At 41.2% G+C, this 16,516-nt stretch overlaps 1 protein-coding gene and 1 long non-coding RNA gene across 3 annotated transcripts in view; one reads left to right on the top strand and one right to left on the bottom strand.

Annotated features, from left to right (window-relative positions):
• LYRM4 (LYR motif containing 4) overlaps window positions 1-16,516 on the bottom strand; it is a 167,144-nt gene that overhangs the window by 144,724 nt on the left and 5,904 nt on the right. The gene's annotated exons all lie outside the window — the stretch shown is intronic.
• On the top strand, window positions 7,560-15,727 carry LOC105708728 (uncharacterized). The gene is made up of 3 exons (XR_001105376.2): window positions 7,560-7,797; window positions 7,941-7,999; window positions 14,630-15,727. It is a non-coding gene; the product is annotated as an uncharacterized LOC105708728 (long non-coding RNA).

Below are 16,516 nucleotides of genomic sequence, written 5' to 3' on the forward strand. Positions count from 1 at the left end.
GTCACTGCCAGGGTAATTCTATATTCATGTTAAAAAAGAAATTCTTATTAGAGGACTTGTGTTTAAAGAGACATCATTGATTATCCTAATTTGTATAGGCACTGGATATATAAGTCAACTAATAAATCATGAGCATTTAAATAGGAGTGAGTCCAAGGGCCTTATAAGCAATCCATATTTTATTCAATCAGTTGACTTGCTCTTTTCTCCTTATACAAACAAATAACAGGGTGATTTAATTCAGTGAGAGTGGTGAAGTGAATACAGATCTGTGAAGAACAATAAAATGTTAATTTTACGATCCTGTTCATTTTGCTGAAGTTTCTACATGACAGGAAACAAATGCAAATTTTGACCCAGGGTCAGTCCTTACTATTTCCAGCAGCAGAAAATGAATCTACTAGACCACCTGAATTCTGTAAGCAAATTCAACCTACTTCATATAAACATAATAAAGTCTTGGACACAGTTATTCATAGTCCTAGACTATTAACTGGGCTTTTGTTCAGCATTTATGCATTTGAAATCTACCTAATCAAATTTTCTTGACAAAATTTTAGCCTCTAAAGGAAGAATTCAGCTTCTGACAACCTATTATGCTACTTTTGCACGCAGGTATTGAGTGAGCAGCACAATCAGATTTGGAATTTAGAAAGACATTCTTTCTGGTGGTAATAGGAAGGATACCTGACAGAGCAAAGAACAGGAGGTAGACAGATCCTGAGGGGGCTGCTACAAAATGCAGACAGAAACTGATGAACTAACAAAAAGCAATCACTATTGAGACATAAAGAAAGTTCGGCAAGGGAAATAAGTGAGAGAGAACCTGCTGGGCATAGGGACCTACCAACTACAGTAAAGTAAGAGGAGAAAGTGAAGTGACTTCCAACTTGTGCAAGTGAATGCTGGGATGATGAGAGGGAACGCAGGAGTGTTGAGTTTGCCTGGAGGGCCAGGGTAGGTTAGGAATGATGTGGAGTTTTATTTTAGATATGATAAATTTGAACTGTTGGTAGTATACCCAGAAAAATCCCCAGGAGGCCCCTGGAAAGGACAAATGGAGGGGAATCAACAGAGCACACAAAGTTGGAGCCATGACTTGTGTAGGCATCTAGGGAGGGTATGAGAAGGTCAAGATGGAGGACAAGGGGCCTCCAATGTCAAGGGGAAGCAAAAGAGGAGGGGACAAGAAGGTAGTGTCCTACACACTAGGCAAGGAAGAAAGAAGCTGGAGACAAGTCAAACGGGCCAAAGATAAAATGAAGCAAAGTGGGAAGAAGGAAGGTGGCAAGCCAGACTGCAGCAGAGTGAGGAGTGAGAGCGGCTGACAGCAGGGAGAGTGCACAGACTGTTCCCACCAGCAGCAGGTGGTCAGGGCATCACTGACTTCCTAATTGGCACAGACCACACTGGTCTTTTCCCAAGACGGTACAGGCTCTTCCAGGTCATGATGCGGACCTGCAGAACCTGGGTTTCTGTTCTATGAGGGTCCCTGAGCACAGGCTGTTCGCAACATTCTCATCACCCCCATAGGGAACAGTGCCTGGCCATGGGGCACAATAAGTGCAGGAGAGAGGGGAGGGAAGCTGATGCCTCCAGCAGGGATGCTCATGCTGCCGGCTGCAGCCAATCAGGTAGAAACCGGGGCTTGTGGTCTAGGGCCTTTCCTTCCATTAAGGTAAACAGGGCAAAATAAGACTCAAGACACCACAGGCTTCAGAAAGATCACCTTTCAGTACTTCACTCAGCTTTGCCAAACCTAACCTCAGCCGTATTCTATTGCTGAAAACTCTCCTTACGGCACATCCCATCTGTCCAGGCCTTCTGCATCTCTGCTTGTTCCCTGACTCCCTCTGGTAAAATCTTGTCTCCTGTCTTTCCTTTCTCTTCATTTTTCTTCTGCCATCCATTATTACTACTTTGCAGAAATATTATTTTACATTAACACTACTCCTGCCCCTCTGCTTACATTTTGGAATATGGCATGTACCCAAATTAATTTATTTTCAGCATATAAAACTGTACCCTTTGTGATAATATCACCTTAGGGTATTCAAACACAATACACAAATATTTACTTAAGAAATCTAAAACAAAAGCAGCTGGGAGAAATATCTATTAAAATACCAACTGTGAAATCACAGTTGTTAAGTATCTGTTTCACCCTCTGTCTTAAAAGAAGAGCACACAAAGGGCTTTGCCAAGCTAGGGGAGGACTGGAGTTCCAAAGACAAGACATCTTGGGCAAAGTACTCAGGGGCTTCCATCTCCCCACAGACAGATCAATTGAGGATTGTAAACCAACAGTAGTAGTAGCCAATGTGGGTCCTAGTTTTGTAAGCATGGCCAGGGAAAGAAAGTACTGCCAAGAAAATGAGAATTATTTAGGGAGTAACAACTCAAGAGTCCACATTCTGACCTGTATTTTGAAGTCAAGGGGAGGCAAGCACAGAAAAAGCTTCACTGCAATACCAGCAGTGGCTCAACGGTGACGGCCCGCTTGGCGGGACACTGGAACTCGCCCGTCTTATCACTTACATAAAGCAGCACATCCAAAGATGCGGAAGGAGGAGGAGGCAGACCATGTACCTGCCGAACAAATGTGGAATATGGAGAAAAGCGTTGGCTTTGGAGAATTGGGTGTAAAGCTGCCTCCACGACAACTTTGTGGTTTTAGGTTTGTACTTTTATTCTATGAACTGCAGCTTTCTTGTTTGCAAAGTGGGGGTAATTAAAAGTGCCTGCTTCCTAGAGTTTTTATGACAGTTAAATAAGATAATACAAGGAAAGGCCTAGCATGTGTTTGGCCTATGGGAGATGGTCAATAAAAAAAGAGCTATTAGATTGTATTTGTAAAATGAAGTAAGAATACCCATTTCATAGTGATTCTATACTATATAAGACAATGCATATTCAAGTCCATAACATAAAGTGCGTGAAAGCATGTATTCAATCAATGTTAATTCACTCTGGAGCTACCCTTTCTTCTGGGTGTACCAAATAATAAGGGATTTGTGTGAGTATGGAAGAGAGATCCCTAAGGCAGTAAATAGTCTCATAGGTAAGTACTGACTTTATTAGCATTATAATGGTTTTCATCAGAAACTGAACGAAACCAATTCTTCCAATGCTTTTGATCACTGGAATCAAACTGTAACTTAGCCTCGGTATAGAATTTTGTATAGCAAAGGCATTTATGAGACTACTGCCTCCAGTGTCTTCAGTGATCAGAAGTATAGTAAGTCTCTGTTGTAACATAAGCTCCATGAAAGCTGAAACTTGCTAAGTTCTATTTCCCGGATGAATCTCCAGTGCCTAGAACAGTGCCTGTTACAGTAAAAACTCAGTAAATACTTGTTAATTGAATGAATATGGCTCACAGGCCTATGTTATATAGCAATGTTAAAGTTACTGTCCACAGAGATGAGAGACAGGAAAATAGGCAGTGGAGATAACTGGTAGTAAAAATATGATATATGCCATTGATCTGACTCGGGAATTACTGGAGATTCTAATAGAGGACTTCATCTTCTTTAGCAAGGCCGTAAGATCCTCCAACCTAAATAAGAAACTCCCAAACACTTCCAACCACATTACTACTACCTTAATTTGTAAGTGCTTTACAGATTACAAAGCTTTCACACACAAATTCTCTCTTTTATAATTTCTTGGCTTACTTGCACCTTTTACTATAGTTCCTACTCTAGCCAAAGCCAGTGGGAGATTTAAAAATAACATGATCCTGGGTGCTGTGGCTCACACCTGTAATCCCAGCACGTTGGGATGCCAAGGCAGGTGGATTAACTGAGGTCAGGAGTTTGAGACCAGCCTGACCAACATGCTAAAACCCTGTCTCTACTAAAAATACAAAATTAGCAGGGTGTGGTGGTGTGTGCCTGTAGTCCCAGCTACTGGGGAGGCTGAGGCAGGAGAACTGCTTGAACCTGGAAGGCAGAGGTTGCAGTGAGCCAAGATCATGTCATTTCACTCCAGCCTGGGCAACAAGAGCAAAACTCCATCTAAAAAAAAAAACCCCATAGATGTGACATGGTTTTCTGCTCTTAAAGAGCTGGAAATATAGCAGGGCTGAGAGAATTCTTCAAGGGCAAATGTGAAGGGCGAATGCTCAGTTTGTCTATCTGCTCCACCCACACTTGTCCCATTTGTTTTGCCCGCACCCTGCGCTTTCTTTTATTTGCACTGGCCCATCACCGAGCCAGACAGTCAGGACTGCAGTGAAGCTCACGCCTGGGGCACACGGCATGCTGGCTTCTGATGCTGCTGTCCACAGCTCCCACTCTTGTGCACAATGCAAGGACTCTGCGAATAGGAAATAAATCAACCATAGTCTCTTTTTTTAGGTACCAATATTCTGAACACATTTTTCTCCTGGTTGGCAAATGAAAATATAGAAGAACTGCAAAATGAAAACAGGTTGTGCTGAAAGGCAACTCTCTCCTCCATTCTTAAAGAAGAAAAAGAAAACATGGAGGACACAATAAAAATAAATACTGGATTCCCTCTTATTCCCTAGGGTTAGAAGAATTCAGGGAAGTAATTCCCTGTGATAATCATTACATGCCTGAAGTATATGAAGCTTTCTGAGGGACAGTGGGTTAAAGTTAATTACTATGAAAATAATATTGCCAGAAGACTGTATATGGTAATAGAAGTTATGAAACAAGAAGGGTTTTTAATTTATCAGTTATTTTTAATTAATTAAAACAAAGACTTATTTTTCCATACATTATCTTACAAATTGGTTCTTTTGGCCTTTGAAAATTATTGGTGAAACAGATGGTGGCATCTTAATAAAACAACATTTCCACAATCATATGGTGGCAGACATTTCCAATGATAGGAACCTTTCTTATTCCTACACCAACTTTTGCTCATCATCTGAGATGTCTTAACATCTGGGGTAATTTTTCCCTATGTTCTTATTTTTTAAAAGGGAAAGGAAATGACTTTGAAGAAACTATATTTCTAACACATACTGTTTCCTGAATTTAGTCTAAAGATGGTCCCAGACTTACGATGGTTCAACTTAGGATTTCTCGACTTTATCACGGCATGAGAGCAACAGGCGTTCCGTATAAACCATACTTTGAGGACTCATGCAATCACTGTGTTTTCCACTTTCAGTACAGGGTTCAATAAGTTAGATGAAATATCCAATACTTTATTATAAAATAGAATTTGTGTTAGATGATTTGGCCCAACTATATTATAAGGGTAGTGTCCCAAGCACATTTAAAGTTGGCTGGCTAAGCTGTGATGTTCTGTAGGTTGGGTATACTGTATTAAATATATTTTCAACTTATGATGGTTTTATGGGAATGTAACCCTGTCCTAAGCCAAGGGGCATCTGTCCTTTTTTTTTTTTTTTTGAGACAGTCTTGCTCTGTTACCCAGGCTGGAGTGCAGTGGTGTGACCTCGGCTCACTGGAACCCCTACCTCCCAGGTTCAAGAGATTCTCTTGCCTCAGCCTCCTGAGTAGCTGGGACTACAGGCGCACACCACCACACCCAGCTAATTTTTGCATTTTTAGTAGAGACAGTGTTTCACCTTGTTAGCCAGGTCGATCTCCTGACCTTGTGATCTGCCCACCTCAACCTCCCAAAGTGCTGGGATTACAGGCATGAGCTACCGTGCCCGGCCGCATCTGTCCTTCTTAAAAACGTTATTGATATGACATCTCTGTAATACATCCCTTCCCCAATCCCTGCTTATTAGGGGATGGATCATCTGAAGATCTCTGGGGATGAGGAGCCAAAAGCAGAAGGGCAAGAGTGCTGGAAAGGAGAAGAGAGACTCCTATCTGGGCTAGTTTGTGAGTTAAGCCAGAACACAGGAAGAAAGAGCCCCAAACCTGAGTCCCTTACTTTGTGATGAGAAGCAATTCTGACCTAGCTTGGGATAGAGGGATAGGACCTGCTGTCTGCATGGCCCCCTAGCACGAGGCACCAAGAGGGCCATAGCAACAGTGACGATGTGGGCTGATGGGTCACAAGAGACAGCATGCATACTTGGACATTCAAATCATGAGGCACAAAGGGCCCATCTGTGCTGACTGTGGGCTGTGGGACAAGAGGCGTCAGGATGAGCATGGAGCTTTCATGGCACTGACTGGGGTAAGCTGAGAGTGTAGTTCTGAGAAGTGATGGCATCTGAGGTGGGGTGGGGCAGGGTGAGGGCTGTTCTCCTGGTTCCTGCTGAGGCTCATCCCCTGCTAATGGTCTTCTCCAAATTATCCTGTTCCTGTATGGCTATCATTAGCTCTTTGCTTGCCTACACATACGTGGCACTGATCCCAATGACAAAGAAATCACGCGGACTTCATTTACAGGAAGACCTTTTGAAAAATACATATGTAATAGGTGAATTTCTGGGAAAAAAGAATCGATACAAATTTAGTTTGGGGAAACGGTGCCTGATCTAAAAATTCTATGGGAATCTTTCACATTCATATGTAATGAGGGAGGAAGGACAAGGAAGTGAGTTGCCGAGTCTGAACATGGCCGCCCCAGTAGTTCACCCAAATCCCTTTACCCCTACTTGTTAATAAGCAGCATGCACACATGCAGCGTCCACTCAGCCAACGGTTCTTATGCTTTGCAGTGTGCTGTCACTGTGGAAAGAGTTGACTCAAACACAGTTCTTACACCCATGGAGGATGGCAGTCTAGTGAAAATGTGGCAAGAGTGATGAGGACATGCTACAGCCAGGACTTTGCATACAGTGTCTGGAAGACAAGAGAGGGGCTGCCATAAACATGACTCATATGTACAGACTTGTGTACCCCACAGCTGCCTGGCATTGATGCTGGGGTGACAGTGCTGACCAAAAGCACATCTAGTCCTTGTCCTTGACTTCCTAGAGACTGTGGTCAGAGAACCATGACTCAGATCAGAACAAAATAAAAGTACAATTACAACTGGTGTAAGTGTCACTACTGAAACGTGTATGGGGCTGTGAGCTTAGAGGACTGGGGAGTGTTTTGCTGGGGTCCAGGCAAGTGAATGTGGAAGGCCTTAAGACAGAGGGACAGCATGGGGACCAGGGAGCATAGCATTTAAGAGGCTGAGAAAACGCCAGTGTGACAACACCATCCCCAGATGGGAAGCTGACAGGATGGAATGCGAGAAAAGCAAGCAAACACAGGCCATGGTAAGGATTCTGGACTCTATTCCAAGAACAATAAGAAACATCCATAGTTTTTTCCTTTTTCTTCTTCTTTTAAAAAATTTAAAAAAGGGAGCAGGGTGGTGTTGGGCGGTTTCAGAATGCTTACCCAGAATTGACCTATTAGTTGAATTCTGAAGGACGAATAGAAATTTGTTAAGAAGGGAGGAAAGTGTGTTCCAAACACAGGAAGTAATATGGAATCACATGAAGGTCTATAGCCGTATGGCACTATTAAGAAAATGCAAGAAGTTGGATTTGCTGACATGAAGAGTAGACAGGAAATGAGGGGGAAGAACAAGAGTGCCATGTGAAGCTAAGAATAAATTCCATTCCACAAACCACATGGTGCCACTGGCACATTTGAAGAAAGTGGGTGGAGTAGCTGGGTGAGAGTGTGCAGGTTCTGGAGTCAAAGACTGGGTTCAGTTCTCTGTTATCCTTGCAAGGTCATTAATTTGGAGAAACCATCGAACTTCCTCCTCTTAGGAATCCCCCAACTACCACAATTATCCTAGTGCCCAGCACACAGCTCAGTTAGTTGCCGCTGCACTTGAGAAACCCCACCGCGTGCAGGGGACTGACAGTGGTATACGAATGCAGCCATCCAGGTGAGATGTCAGCATGGGATGGGCAAAAGTAGTGAGGGTGAAGTGGAGGGAATGGGCCTGGGAGGTAGCCAGGCAGAATGTGGGGAAGCTGGGGTGAGGAAGGAGTCCTGGATGAATGCCCAGTTCCAGCTTTGTTGTGGCAGGTCTGGGTGGATGTGGAGCAGTGGCCTATGCACCTCTGAAGGGCCCTCACAGGAGGCAGGTGAGTAATGTGTCTGGTACTTGGGAGAGGGCCCGGGGCTGGAAACAGAGACTTGGGAATAAACATAGAGGTGGCAATTGAAACCATGGAATGTGTTAAAATTACAGAGAAAGTACCAAGAGGGAAAGGGGTGAAGGACCAACCACAGTGACCTGAGGTGTACGGACATACCTTTTAGTACATCAGAGCCTCAAGTGAAAACGGTCCTTCTATATGGGAAAAGAGACCTGCCTAACCCAGGTGCTGAGACTGATGGTCACTGTCAGGATTCTGCAGTCCACAACGGGCAGAGCTTGTGAGCAATGCCCCTTCTAGAAGGCTGCCTGATCAGGGTCTGCTCTGGTTTGGTTATACTCCCAGCTGGGAAGTTCCTTCAAGTTTCAAGTGTGAGGTAAAAACATGCTATGCTCACTATATCAATGTCCCCATAAGTCCAGAGGCCCCCACAGTGCTGGAAGCTTTTTATTCTTAGTCTTAGGAGGAGGGAAACAGAACACTGGTCTTTAGTACACAGTGAGTGCTCAATCGACATTTGTTGGATGAATAAAAGACAACTGGGCTAGGATAGGAGATCAGTGATCCTTTCTGGCTCCAATCTATCTGCAAGAAACTATTTTCTCATTTAATTTAGCTTCTCTTTAGTCAAGGGCAAAGGGGATTTTAGTTAAGAGACACTTCTGCCTATAGAAGTGATATCTGGTTAAAACAATACCACTCTTAGGAATCAGATGTTATAGGGAAAATATCTGAGTGAACATGCAGAAAGAAATGTAGAAAATCCTTAAGTCAGTAATTATGCTACAGAATAATATTCATAATTACAACCAATTGATCACATAAGTTAACTTGGAAAAAACTAGGCCAAAGAGAGGGGGTGGTAAACCCTTCCAGAACATTACCCCCGGAACAAAATAATAAATGCCTAAGGCTAATAGATGCATCAGTGATGTCTAATGAGGGTAACAGCCATCCATTAACTCTGAGAGCAGACATAATCAACTAATTGAGCACCGATGAATATTAATAGGCAAATTATTAACATAAATATAGAAAATATATAGAATAATTAGATAAAGAAGAGAGAAATAAGCAGCTATAGAAGGCCACACATTAAGTTAACATCCAGATCCAGGTACCTGCTTTAAGATCATGTCTGCAACGTTCAAATGCTCTCACAAAGTAATACTGTACACAAAAGTACTCAAAGAAAACGTCTTCCTCATGCCAAGAATGCACTGTCCTCTATGTTTGATGCTTCATTTGGAATGACTTTTCTTCTTCTAACGATATTCTCATAACCTTAGTTTGATTTGTTCCCTCTAATCCAACATATTCAACCAAACACTAGGGCCAGCTCATTTTGCTTATCAACATACCTCAAAGCCAGTTCCCTTCTCCCTGTGCTGTCACCATTGTTCCAGCCAGGCCTTTGCCATCATCTGAGTATACTCAACTAGGGCAATGGCCTCCCAAATGGCCTCCATGTCTTCAGTGTCTTTTCTAAATAGGGTGAGCTAGCTAAAGGTGTGTCTGCAATCTGCTGAAAACACCCAAATGGCTTTTCGATGCCAAGGGCCCCGTTCCAGCATCTTATCTCAGCACAGCATACGAAGCTCTCTGTGATTAGTAGTCCCACCTGTCTCCACACTCATCTCCCACTATGTGCCACCAGCGACAGCAGAGTGCTAACAGTTCCTCACCAACATCAACTAAACTGTGTTTCACGTCTTATCCTCTGCTCCTGCCTCCCTTCCCCAGCTAGTCCCTACTAGCCCTTTATAGACCAGGTCAGCCACCACTGCCTTCTTCAGCTCCAGCCCTCTTTCGGGTTAGGCTGTTGTCTCTCTTGTCTGCTCCCACAATATTCTGTTCATTTCACTATTGGTATATTGGTTCCATGCTGTTGTAAAAATTTCAGGGAATCTATGAGTCTATGCCCTGAACTACAAGCATCTCCTGGGCAAAGGTTATATTTTGCTTATCTCTGTAGCCTCAGCAAGGAGTAACGAGTATGGCATAAGGCAGGTACCCAATAAATGTTTGCTGAATGAAAGATCAAAAAAGCATCATATAAAAACTACATATTACAGTGATAGAGTTTCTTGGATGACTAATAAATATCTGGTCCAGAATATGGTTCAACAAGTTTAACTGAGTCAGCAAAACGACTGCTAGTTACGAGAAATTTCAAAGACTTGGCAGTTGGACTACCAGTGTAAGAGACAACTATGTAGTAACTAATTCATTTAGTTACTAATTCATAACCAATTCATTCATATCTGCTGAAATACAGAAATGATTTTGGAGCACCTACTAGAATATCAAATATTCTGCTAGAAAGTTTGGAAACTGTAGTAGTCTCAATTTACAGATGACACACAGGGAGTACATGATTTATATCAAGGTCACAGAATGAAAACCACTAGTTGGCCTAAAATTTGAGCCAAGGTTTCTTAAAGGCCAGAAATCTTTCTAAATCAAGACTGTCTCATTCATGACACTCATCCATTACACTGAAAACAACATGTAAGGCAAAGTCAGGAGTCACAATTTTGGGGAAAGATGGGGTAAAAAGAAAATAGGACGGAAATTCTAGAAGGAAGTCACTTGCGATTTTTCTTTTTTTTTTTTAAATCATGAAAGATCATTTCTGCGAGCTGTTTTTTAACCTCAAAATGTCTGAATTAAGAGAACTATTAATACAGTCAAACAGAATTCCAATGAGAACCTATGAAACCACACAGACGATTAAGATGTCACAGTGATATATTATGTCATAACCTTGGCAACTTGCATTCCTATCACAGGTCCAGACAACAGCCAGGCGGACCCACCTTAACTTAGCCGAACTTTGCTAAATCTAGAAACTCTCAGTTTGGTTCATGTAACTTGCCTATTTTTATTACTTTATTTGGTTTCTGACGGTCAGAACTTATCTAAATTGTCTAGGTACCAGCTGATTGGGGAAATAAATACTAAGACAAATGCAATCTATGATCTGATGAGGCAGGATTCAGTGTGAAGAAAAGGGTATACAGGAGAAGTAATATGATATGAAGTACCTTTCATCCTCAGCAAAGTCTGCTATGACTACTGACATGAATCATTACGAGGTACTTTTCTATTAGGCTCATTATAGCCATTTTCAAACAACGTTTTATAACTACATTTTGCATACAAAAGGGTATCATCCTATTGCAACAAAGAATAATTTAGAGACACTTTAAGAAAATTCTATTATAATTGTACTTTGTGGCCTAACTTTACTCCTCATTTTCTTGTATTCTCTATCTTTACTTTCTCTTTGCTTTGATTCCTTATTTTTTAATTATAACAATTATTTTATTTTATTTTATTTTATTTTACTATATGTATTTTTATGAGTTTTAAAAATGCTTTAAAGGCCAAGGCAAAGTATAAATAGAATAAGTGCAATTTAGAAACTCTTGTAAACTAGTCAATAAATCAGCAATGACATACAGCTCTAATAACTTTTTAACACTATGCTTTAATATCTAGAGTAAAAAAGAATGTACCCCAAACTTAGGCTGCTGAATATGATTTTCTCAATCTAAATATCTTAAATATTTTCAACTCTAAGTTAACTGTACTATTTTTATTTTTTGAAACCATTATAATTAAACCTGGCAGAACTTAGCAACATAAGAGAAAAACATTTTTTTTGAAACTCCAGCTTATTTAACAATAATGAATAATCCTTCAAAAGTCTAAGAAACTGTTTTTAGGCACACATGAATTACCTTTAGCTGCCTGTGGGGCATTGTTGAAGGGGTCAGGTAACCTTTCTAATACAGTGCCACAGGCTCTATACGAAACCCAGTAACATAAATTCAGAACAAATGTTAAGAATTGATTTGAAAACAACTTAGAAACTTTTACAAAGCAGTCTTCTTCTCTTTTAGTTTTTCCGTCCTTTACTATGTTCTTACATATCGTATAATAAAAGAGCTAAAGCAATTTTTACAGACATGAATGTGTTCAACATTTCGTATTTGGCTCCTTAAAATACAACACAACGTTATTCAAACAATATTTCTGTAATATGTGAGAGCCAAAACATCATTTTGCAACGTGTCTCCCCAGCCCCACTACATTCTGCAAATCTCCACTGTTGGGGTACTATTTCAATTTGCATGCTTGTATGCACAGTTTCTTGAGCTGTGCTTGTATTTACATTTCACAGGCCCAACCATACTACAATCTTGTAACAGCAGGGTCATCGTATGTTTGTATTGTACCTACTTCTAGGTTCTAGTGTGGTAACACACAGACACAGACACACCCACACATACCCACATCCACCCACCCACCACCCAATGAATTTTCAATAAATATTAGGAAGAAATGGATTTGTTCCTTTGTCTCAAAGAGGAAGAACATTTGGCATTACGCTTTCACTGTAGCTGCCGTTTTAGAAAGTGAAAGGTGCTTGTTGTTAATACTATTCATATTAGGGTTGGTTTTTGAATTAGTCTGTTCTGCCATTGACTGGGTAATGTATAAAGAAATAAGTTTAATTGGCTCAGGGTTCTGCAGGCTTAGTACAAGAACTGTGATGCTGGCATCTGCTCAGCCTTTGGGGAGGCCTCAGGAAACTTACAATCATGACAGAAGACAAAGGGGGAGCAGGCACATCACAAGCAAGAGCAGGAGCAAGCAAGTGAGGAAGGAGATGTCACACACTTTAAAACAATGAGATCTCAGGAGAACTCACTCATTATTGTGAGAACAGTAGCAAGGGGAATGGTGCTAAACTCTTCACGAGAAATCTGCCCCCGTGGTCCAATTACTTCCCACTGGGCCCCACCTCGAACACTAGGGATTACATTTCGGCATGAGATTTGGGTGTAGACAACATCCAAACTACATAATTACTATTCATGCTAGCTTTCTTGATCAATCAGTGACACATAGGGTAGAAGAGGCATTCACTGTTAAAAGATCTGCAACAAGGAATACATGCGAAAGAAATCCTTTAATGACTGAGAGGGCTGCCTGGTTCCCATTCCAGGAGCTCATGTTCTAATTCCTCAGTTTGCCAATGAGTCTGGATTGCAACTGGTAATTTATTAAAGAGTTCCAGTGGCTTGAAAAGGAAACAGACTTCTAAACATGAGTCATTATTTAGTTCCTTCATTAAGACTGCAATCACAGATACCAATAATGTTTCATTCAGTTGTGTAGTAAATAGTAACTAAGACCTGACATTGATCAGCACTTAAGAATTTTACCATTCATAAAACTAGGGAGCATGTTTAACCATTTCACCTATAAGGAGGAACTGTGAAAATAAATTTCCTTGGGGTGATGTTTCTACAGATTTTGCAGGCTTAGTCAGAGGATGCATGGGTTGCAGGAAGTTTGCTTCTGAAAAGGGTAGGGTTGTGGAAGCAGCAGCCCACAGGGAGTGAGGCGGCCTTCTAATCTCATTCTCCCCTTGATCAGTTATGAGATCAGTCAAGCTGCTTCTCCTTTCTATGCCTTACTCTGTTTTGAGAGCTATTTTGTTACTTACTGGGATTTTATTTACCATTTAACATCATGCCATCTGGTTCAGTCCAACATTTCAGCCACAGTTATCTATATCTGGTTCTAATATACGCCTTGCATTTTACTTTTCACATGCCTTACTGCCTTTGCCTGGAACGCTCCTCCATCGCATTTCCACAGCTGTGGCTGACACAGATTGTTGCCTGACCAATAGTTCTACCCAACCGTTTTCTCTCTGCTGTCTTTTCACTACACTGAAATAGCTATATCCTAATTATCTGGCCTGCTGTTTACCTAGTGATATAAATGTAATGAAGTTCTGGTCAATGAGACAAAAGCAGAGTCCTGCTGGAAAGCTTTACCCTTTCCTGGCTGGGTCTGCCCTTCTTCTTCCAAACATAAGGATATGTTTGGAGCTTCAATAGCTATTTGCAACCATCAGGCATAAGCATGAGAGGAACACTGAGACTCACACACACCTTGACATTTTCGAGCTGCTATAAACTCTGGCAGCTACACACCTCTAGACTTTTCCTATGTGAGAAGAATAAGCCCCCTGTTTACTTAAGCCCTATGTAAGGGCTTCCTATGACTTCTGGTCAAAAGCATTCCTAATTTTAAGGTGGCACTTAGGATACCAGCTCTTTTCTATGGCTTTTCCTCTGTACTTCATTGATAAACTTCTTTGGGAGCTTGTAATTTTTTATCCTCAATGGGAGGCTCATTTTGATCTGCAGCTCCTTGCACAATGCTTAGTGTATAACACATTAATAAAAACTCAAATATCTGATAAAGAATTAGGGAGTTCTTATACTACATTTGGTATGCATTTGGACATCACTTCAGCCTCTTCTCAAGTTTCACAATAACATATTTCTTAATCTATAAAAAGGAATGGCTGATAAAAATTACCTCTGAATACAATTTTCTCTTGCATTTCAACAATGAATATTTATTAGGTTGGTGCAAAAGGAACTGAGGCTTTTTTCATTGTTGAAATTTTCCATTTGATATCAGAATACATTCTTAAATAAATGTAGTTATATTATACATCATTTTAATGGGCAATTCTTGCTTGATTTTTTTTTGCTAATGACTTGCTGTTTATGTTTATTTTAGACTATGGAAATGATGTTAGACAAAAAGCAGATTTGAGCAATTTTCTTATTTGAGCTCAAAATGGATCGAAAAGCAGTGGAGACAAGTCACAACTCATTTGGCCCAGGAGCTGCTAATGAACATACAGTGCTGTGGTGGTTCAAGAAGTTTTGCAAAGCAGACAAAAGCCTTGAAGATGAGGAGCATAGTGGCGGGACATCGGAAGTTGTCAATGACCAGTTGAGAGCAATCACGGAAACTGATCCTCTTACAACTACCCGAGAAGTTGCCAAAGAACTCAATGTTGACCATTTGATGGTCGTTCAATTTGAAGCAAACTGCAAAGGTGAAAAAGCTTGATGAATGGGTGCCTCATGAGCCGAGCAAAAAATTGTCATTTTGAAGTGTCATCTTCTCTTATCCCACGCAACAACAATGAACCATTCCTTGATCAGATTGCAACGTGTGATGAAAAGTAGATTTTATATGACAACTGGTGATGACCAGCTTACTGGCTGGATTTAGAAGAAGCTCCAAAGCACTTCCCAAAGCCAAACTTGCACCAAAAAAATGGACATGCTCACTGTTTGGTGGTCTGCTCCACTACAGCTTTTTGAATCCTGGCCAAACTGTTCCATCTGAGAAGTATGCTCAGCAAATCCATGAGAGGCACAGAAAACTGCAATGCTTGCAGCCTGCACTGGTCAAAAGAAATGGTCCACTTGTCTCCATAACGATGCTCAACTGCATGTTGCACAACCAATGCTTCACAAGTTGAACAAATTGGGCTACGAAGTTTTTGCCCCATCCACCATATTCAACTGATTTCTCACCAACTGACTTTCACTTTTTCAAGCATCTTGACAATGTCTTGCAGGGAAAACACTTCCATGACTAGCTGCATGAAGAAAATGCTTTCCAAGAGTTTGTGGAATCCTGAAGCAGGCATTTTTACGCCACAGGAATAAATTTATTTCTCGATGGCAAAAATGTGTTGATTGTAACAGTTCCTATTTTGATTAATAAAGATGTGTTTGAGCCTAGTTATAATGATTTAAAATTCATGGTCCAAAACTGCAATTACTTTTGTGCCAACTTGATACATAGGTACTATGCTAAGCACTAGGAATAGAGATAAGACAGAATTTCTGCCTTCAGGAATGTATGGCAGAAACAAGGAAGTCAAGAATGATAACTGTATATGTAATATGAGCCCTAATAAAGGCAAGAACAGGTGCTTCCTCAAAATCTGCTTATCTTCCACTTTACCCAGAAACTGGCTGACAGGCTTGGCACAAATCAAGTCAAATTTCCACCCTCCCATATTCCAACTTACCCTCTTCTCCTTCTTTCCACTCACGTAAAACGAAATGCTGTTCCTTCTGTCCAAGACCAACCCCACCAGCTGTGCTCTCATGTACCACTTTTCACCTCTCATGGGGTCCTGCTCTAGCGGTTATCTACTCTCATGTTTTGTGAACCAAGATTCCGGTGGGAGGTGGAGGGGGTGTCTATACTCAACAGTAGCAATTTACTCACTTCTGATTCATGTCTCAACCCCCACAATCTGGGTTCTGCCATAACCACTTCATTAACATTCTGGTAATGGTACCAGAGGTCTCTACATTGCCAAAGCCACGGACCATATTCCCCTCTTTATTAACTGGACCTTGCTAAGGCAAGCCACCCTGCTGACCACAGCTACCTTCCCAAACATACGACTATCTTGGCTTCCGCAACACTACTCTTTACTTGGTCTTCTCCCATTTCTTAAACCCTACAGTAGGGTTTATTCAAGGGACCAGGGCAGAGGTCTCTGAGACCTTTCAGGGGATCCACCAGTAAAACTGTTTTCATAGTTATCGGGAAGACATCTGCATTCTCTTAGGAGTATACAGGGGAAATTGC

The sequence above is a fragment of the Aotus nancymaae genome, unplaced genomic scaffold (genome assembly GCF_030222135.1).
Source record: "Aotus nancymaae isolate 86718 unplaced genomic scaffold, 86718_ANA_hifiasm-v0.15.2.pri h1tg000051l, whole genome shotgun sequence".
In the NCBI taxonomy this organism is placed as follows: Eukaryota; Metazoa; Chordata; class Mammalia; order Primates; family Aotidae; genus Aotus; species Aotus nancymaae.